The sequence below is a fragment of the Procambarus clarkii genome, unplaced genomic scaffold, assembly GCF_040958095.1.
Source record: "Procambarus clarkii isolate CNS0578487 unplaced genomic scaffold, FALCON_Pclarkii_2.0 HiC_scaffold_2224, whole genome shotgun sequence".
Taxonomy (NCBI): domain Eukaryota; kingdom Metazoa; phylum Arthropoda; class Malacostraca; order Decapoda; family Cambaridae; genus Procambarus; species Procambarus clarkii.
In genome coordinates, this window is record NW_027191231.1 from 1 (window position 1) to 7,500 (window position 7,500).

The window sequence follows — 7,500 nt, forward strand, 5'->3', positions numbered from 1 at the left end:
ACACCGCTGGGCTTTTAGTCCCTGGGTCCGGCTCTAGCTCTGGGGCCCGGCTAGCCGCTGTTAACTTCGGCGCCCGCCGTCTGATTTCGACGAGACTGAAAACGCCAGCTCTGCCGGCAAAGACGGCTACTCAACAATAGCCGATGGGCTCGGCTCTAGCTCCGGGACCCGGCTCGCCGCTGGTATCTTCGGCGCCTGCCGTCCGATTTCCGCGGGGCCGACCACGCCAGCACCCGCATCCAAAGTAGGTTACCCGGCAGTAGCCGACAAATCCGGCTCTAGCTCCTGGACCCGGCTGGCCACTGGTAAATTCGGCACCCGCCGTACGATTTCCGCGGGACTGAACACACCTTCTTCCTGCATCGGAGGAAGGTACTCGGCAATAGCCGTTGGGCCCGGCTCTAGCCACTGGACCCTGGTCTCCGGTGGTAACTTCTTCGGCGCCACCGGCCCAATTCGACCAGACCCGAGCTGACGACAGGGAGAAAGGCACACTCGCTCAGGTAACTTTGTTCGAGAACATATCCCGGCTCCCGACGACACCGGCAACGCTCGCATGCTACACGAGAAACACTGCTGGCGCGACCGCCACACACCGGGCAGGAGCAGGCCGTCACGCCAGGCCAGGCATTCTCTGTGCCGGAGCATTGCCGGAGACTGGACGAGGTCCAGCGGGTAAACGGCGGGAGTAAGCCGCTCGCCTAACAGTCCAGGTTTGCACCTCCCTCCCCCCCATCTCCGGTTTCCTCCCTGCCCTCAGCCGCCGACAGGACTCTCTCGACGCCACACCGAGCACAGTGGGTCGTCTCGCCATTCTCTCTTGGTGCCACACCCATGGACGGATCTAGCCGCCTTTTTGAGTTCGAATCTCCGTTTTCGGCGACCCACCTTAACACCCCCCCCTTTCCTCACCCATCCAGAGCCCAACACCCCACCCCCTACCCCCCCAAGTCCTCGTCTCTGTTTTCCTTCCTGCCCTCAGCCACCTGAAAGATCTACTCGACGGTTTCACCGAGCCACAGTGAGGTCGTCTCTGAATTTCCTCCCTGTCCCCAGCCGCCTCACAGCACTCTCTCGACGACGCACCCAGCCCTCAGTGGGTCGTCTCTCCGTTTCCTCCCTGTCCTCAGCCGCCTCACAGCACTCTCTCGACGACGCACCGAGCCCTCGGTGGGTCGTCTCTCCGTTTCCTCCCTGTCCTCAGCCGCCTCACAGGACTCTCTCGACGCCTCACCCTGCCACAGTGGGTCGTCTCTCCGTTCTGTCTCTGTGTCGGATCAGGGACGGATCCTAGCCCGCCGTTTGAGGTCGAATCTCCGTTTTCGGCGACCCCCCTTAACACCCCCCCTCCCCTCACCCATCCAGAGCCCAACCCCACCCCCCTACCCCCCCAAGTCCTCGTCTCTGCTTTTCCTTCCTGCCCTCAGCCACCTGAAAGATCTACTCGACGGTTTCACCGAGCCACAGTGAGGTCGTCTCTGAATTTCCTCCCTGTCCCCAGCCGCCTCACAGCACTCTCTCGACGACGCACCCAGCCCTCAGTGGGTCGTTCTCTCCGTTTCCTCCCTGTCCTCAGCGCGCCTCACAGGCACTCTCTCGACGACGCACCGAGCCCTCGGTGGGTCGTCTCTCCGTTTCCTCCCTGTCCTCAGCCGCCTCACAGGACTCTCTCGACGCCTCACCTCCTACCACAGTGGGTCGTCTCTCCGTTCTGTCTCTGTGTCGGATCAGGGACGGATCCTAGCCCGCCGTTTGAGGTCGAATCTCCGTTTTCGGCGACCCACCTTAACACCCCCCCTCCCCCTCACCCATCCAGAGCCCAACCCCACCCCCTACCCCCCCAAGTGTCCTCGTCTCTGCTTTTCCTTCCTGCCCTCAGCCACCTGAAAGATCTACTCGACGGTTTCACCGAGCCACAGTGAGGTCGTCTCTGAATTTCCTCCCTGTCCCCAGCCGCCTCACAGCACTCTCTCGACGACGCACCCAGCCCTCAGTGGGTCGTCTCTCCGTTTCCTCCCTGTCCTCAGCCGCCTCACCAGCACTCTCTCGACGACGCACCGAGCCCTCGGTGGGTCGTCTCTCCGTTTCCTCCCTGTCCTCAGCCGCCTCACAGGACTCTCTCGACGCCTCACCCTGCCACAGTGGGTCGTCTCTCCTTTCTGTCTCTGGTGTCGGATCAGGGACGGATCCTAGCCCGCCGTTTGAGGTCGAATCTCCGTTTTCGGCGACCCACCCTTAACACCCCCCCTCCCCTCACCATCCAGAGCCCACCCCACCCCCTACCCCCCCAAGTCCTCGTCTCTGCTTTTCCTTCCTGCCCTCAGCCACCTGAAAGATCTACTCGACGGTTTCACCGAGCCACAGTGAGGTCGTCTCTGAATTTTCCTCCCTGTCCCCAGCCGCCTCACAGCACTCTCTTCGACGACGCACCCAGCCCTCAGTGGGTCGTCTCTCCGTTTCCTCCCTGTCCTCAGCCGCCTCACAGGACTCTCTCGACGCCTCACCCTGCCACAGTGGGTCGTCTCTCCGTTCTGTCTCTGTGTCGGATCAGGGACGGATCCTAGCCCGCCCGTTTGAGGTCGAATCTCCGTTTTCGGCGACCCACCTTAACAACCCCCCCTCCCCTCACCCATCCAGAGCCCAACCCCACCCCCTACCCCCCCAAGTCCTCGTCTCTGCTTTTCCTTCCTGCCCTCAGCCACCTGAAAGATCTACTCGACGGTTTCACCGAGCCACAGTCGAGGTCGTCTCTCAATTTCCTCCCTGTCCCCAGCCGCCTCACAGCACTCTCTCGACGACGCACCCAGCCCTCAGTGGGTCGTCTCTCCGTTTCCTCCCTGTCCTCAGCCGCCTCACAGCACTCTCTCGACGACGCACGAGCCCTCGGTGGTCGTCTCTCCGTTTCCTCCCTGTCCCTCAGCCCGCCTCACAGGACTCTCTCGACGCACTCACCCCTGCCACAGTGGGTCGTCTCTCGTTCTGTCTCTGTGTCGGATCAGGGACGGATCCTAGCCCGCCCGTTTGAGGTCGAATCTCCGTTTTCGGGCGACCCACCCTTAACACCCCCCCCTCCCCTCACCCATCAGAGCCCAAACCCCCACCCCCTACCCCCCCAAGTCCTCGTCTCTGCTTTTCCTTCCTGCCCTCAGCCACCTGAAAGATCTACTCGACGGTTTCACCGAGCACAGTGAGGTCGTCTCTGAATTTTCCCTCCCTGTCCCCAGCCGCCTCACAGCACTCTCTCGGACGACGCACCCAGTCCCTCAGTGGGTCGTCTCTCGTTTCCTCCCTGTCCTCAGCCGCCTCACAGGACTCTCTCGGACGCCCCTCACCCTGCCACAGTGGGTCGTCTCTCCGTTCTGTCTCTGTGTCTGATCAGGGGTCGGATCCTAGCCCGCCGTTTGAGGTCGAATCTTCCGTTTTCGGCGCACCCCACCTTAACACCCCCCCTCCCTTCACCCAATCCAGATCGCCCAACCCCCACCCCCTTACCCCCCCAATTCCTGCTCTCTGCTTTTCCTTCCTGCCCTCCGCCCACCTGAAAGATCTACTCGACGGTTTCACCGAGCCACAGTGAGGTCGTCTCTGAATTTCCTCCCTGTCCCCAGCCGCCTCCACAGCCACTCTCTCGACGACGCACCAGCCCCCTCAGTGGGTCGTCTCTCCGTTTCCTCCCTGTCCTCAGCCGCCTCACAGCACTCTCTCGACGACGCACCCGAGCCCTCGGTGGGTCGTCTCTCGTTTCCTCCCTGTCCTCAGTCGCCTCACAGGACCTCTCTCGACGCCTCACCCTGCCACAGTGGGTCGTCTCTCCGTCTGTCTCTGTGTCGGATCAGGTGACGGATCCTAGCCCGCCTTTTGATGTTCGAATCTCCGTTTTCGGCGACCCACTTAACACCCCCCCCTCCCCACACCCATCCAGAGCCCTACCCCCACCCCCTACCCCCCCCAAGTCCTCGCCTCTGCTTTTCCTTCCTGCCCTCAGCCACCTGAAAGATCTACTCGACGGTTTTCACCGAGCACAGTGAGGTCGTCTCTCAATTTCCTCCCCTGTCCCCAGCCGCCTCACAGCACTCTCTCGACGACGCACCCAGCCCTCAGTGGGGTCGTCTCTCCGTTTCCTCCCTGCCCTCAGCCGCCTCACAGGACTCTCTCGACGCCGCACCGAGCCCTCAGTGGGTCGTCTCTCCGTTTCCTCCCTGTGCTCATCCGCCTCACAGGACTCTCTCGACGCCTCACCCTGCCACAGTGGGTCGTCTCTCCGTTCTGTCTCTGTGTCGGATCAGGGACGGATCCTAGCCCGCCATTTGAGGTCGAGTCTCCGTTTTCGGCGACCCACCTTAACACCCCCCCTCCCCTCACCCATCCAGAGCCCTACCCCACCCCCTACCCCCCCAAGTCCTCGCCTCTGCTTTTCCTTCCTGCCCTCAGCCACCTGAAAGATCTACTCGACGGTTTCACCGAGCCACAGTGAGGTCGTCTCTCAATTTCCTCCCTGTCCCCAGCCGCCTCACAGCACTCTCTCGACGACGCACCCAGCCCTCAGTGGGGTCGTCTCTCCGTTTCCTCCCTGCCCTCAGCCGCCTCACAGGACTCTCTCGACGCCGCACCGAGCCCTCAGTGGGTCGTCTCTCCGTTTCCTCCCTGTGCTCATCCGCCTCACAGGACTCTCTCGACGCCTCACCCTGCCACAGTGGGTCGTCTCTCCGTTCTGTCTCTGTGTCGGATCAGGGACGGATCCTAGCCCGCCATTTGAGGTCGAGTCTCCGTTTTCGGCGACCCACCTTAACACCCCCCCTCCCCTCACCCACCCAGAGCCCATCCCCACCCCCTACCCCCCCAAGTCGTCGTCTCTCCTTTTCCTCCCTGCCCTCAGCCGCCTGACAGAACTACTCGACGCCGCATCGTTCCCTCAGTGGGTCGTCTCTCCGTTTCCTCCCTGTCCTCAGCCGCCTCACAGGCTTCACTCCACGCTGCACCGAGCCTCAGTGGGTCGTCTCGCCATTCTCTCTTGGTGCCACACCATGGACGGATCCGAGCACACGCCGAGCAGGCAAGCAGGCGTAATTCGCGGGACTAAGGCTCACTCACTCAATAGGTCAGAGTGGCCGGCAGCAAACAAACCCCTTCCTTTCACTTTGCGCCTTTTCGACCTTGTCCTTGTCCTCGTCCTTGTTTTCGTCCTCGAAAAGGACGGGGCCACCTGCCCACCATAACATAGTGGTTGTAAAAAGACTAAACACTGGTAGATAGGATACACTGAGGTAGACTATGCAATCTTTCTCTCCCTTACGTCAGTGCGTTATCATTTCTTTCAAAGCTGGCTGCCTACCTGTGATAGAGCAACAACAGCCGCGCACTGCAGTGTGGTGCCTTGTCGCATGGACACACAGACGCCTGGGACACACACTAGCTACAGTAGCCAGCCAGCCAGCCAGCCAGCCAGCCAGCCCAGCCAGCCAGCCAGCCAGCCAGCCAGCAGCAAATGCCGTCGCCGCCACGTCTTCAAAGGCTCTCGTCGGAGGATATGACGTCATCGGGACGCGTGACGAAACCTCCAGCCCTTAGAGGGAGAAGTTCTAGTGGATCGCAGGTGAGGATGCTGCTCTGCCACCTACAACACCCTGACCGGTACGTAAGTCGTCTACGAACGATTCGGTACAGCACATTCAGCATTAGATATTTCCATATTTTGGGATGGAGGCGCCCGCACTGTTTGGCGCGACTCCCCCCGGGTTCCCCCTTAATGGGTCCATTCCACGCCACCGCCCCTCGCCTCGCCCTCCCTCCTCCCGCTGAGAGAGAGAGAGGACGGAAGTCCGGAACGGCACGGGTGTCTCTACCTTTAGACTCCGGTCTTGACCATTCCAATTGCCAGCCGTACACGATATCTTTGCTCTCCATGCAGGGATTCTGCCTTAGAGGCTTTCAGGCATATCCCACGGGACCGTAGCTCGCTCCACTGGCCGATCGACCAAGAACGGAACCATTTTGTCCGGACTGCCGTTTCCTCTCGTACTGAGCAGGACTGCTGTCGCAACGACACATTTTAAACAGTAGGTAAAACTAACTGTCTCACGACGGTCTAAACCCAGCTCCACGTTCCCATATTGGTGGCGTGAACAATCCAACGCTTGGTGAATTCGCTTCACAATGATAGGAAGAGCCGACATCGAGGATCAAAAGCAGACCGTCGCTATGAACGCTTGGCCGCCACAAGCCAGTTATCCCTGTGGTAACTTTTCTGACACCTCTTTGCTTAAAACTCCTAAAGTCAAAAGGATCGATAGGCCTTGCTTTCGCAGTCCGTATTCGTACTGAAAATCAGGATCAAGCCAGCATTTGCCCTTTTGCTCTACGCGAGGTTTCTGTCCACGCTGAGCTGGCCTTAGGACACCTGCGTTATCATTTGACAGATGTACCGCCCCAGTCAAACTCCCCACCTGATAATGTCCTCGGAGCGGAATCGCGGCCTGTGCGCGAACGCCCGGGCTTGGGGCCGGAGGAGGCCACAGCCAGAAGACGAACCAACCCGAAGACGCAGGGCGCGAACCCATAGCCAGGGGAGAGAGGCAAGCTCCAAAACTGGACACTCGCTCGTCGGTCCATCGCCCCTTCCGCCGCTTAGGGCTAGAAACAGGAGGTACTCCCACGTGGGGAAACTCCGCATTCCGTACCTACCGAGTAAGTAAAGAAACGATCAGGAGTAGTGGTATTTCATTGACGGCCGCTCCGCGCGAGGCGAAACGACCCTCCCACTTATGCCTACACCTCTGATGTCTCTCTACCAAAATCAGAACTAGAGTCAAGCTCAACAGGGTCTTCTTTCCCCGCTGTTTAGTGCAGGCCCGTTCCCCTGCCTGTGGGTTCGCTGATAGATAGTAGATAGGGACAGTGGGAATCTCGTTAATCCATTCATGCGCGTCACTAACTAGATGACGAGGCATTTGGCTACCTTAAGAGAGTCATAGTTACTCCCGCCGCTTTACCCGCGCTTCTTTGAATTTCTTCACTTTGACATTCAGAGCACTGGGCAGAAATCACCATTGCGTAACATCTATCTCTGACCATCGCAATGCTTTGTTTTTAATTAGACAGTCGGATTCCCCTGGTCGTGCCAGTTCTGAGTTGATCGCTGGGCGCCAGCCGAAGTGGGTTTGGACGTGAACCGGGACGACGCCTTGCACCCCACCCCTCCAAATAGAGGGGGGACGGGCACGCCGACGCCGCTCGAGACACACGCCCACGCAGCTAGCGCGTTCCACGGAAGGGACGGAGATACGCCGGTCCGAGCTCGGTTCAGGACAGCTGGCCCGACAGAGCGGACGTCCCCCGACCTTCACCCTCGCCCAGTCCTGCGCCCGAACCCAGGCCCGCTTTCCCTGCACAGGCCCGACTGGCCCGATCCTCAGAGCCAATCCTGTCTACTCCCGAAGTTACGGATCTAATTTGCCGACTTCCCTTACCTACATTAGTCTATCGACCAGAGGCTGCCTTACC

The 7,500-nt window shown here is 60.3% G+C and overlaps 1 non-coding gene across 1 annotated transcript in view; it reads right to left on the reverse strand.

Moving 5' to 3' along the window:
- Window positions 1-5,548: 5,548 nt before the first annotated feature.
- The window catches only part of LOC138362639 (large subunit ribosomal RNA), a 4,395-nt gene continuing 2,443 nt past the window's right edge, over window positions 5,549-7,500 (reverse strand). The window contains exon 1 of the ribosomal RNA XR_011227841.1: window positions 5,549-7,500. This exon is cut by the window's right edge and continues 2,443 nt beyond it. This is a non-coding gene — a ribosomal RNA (large subunit ribosomal RNA).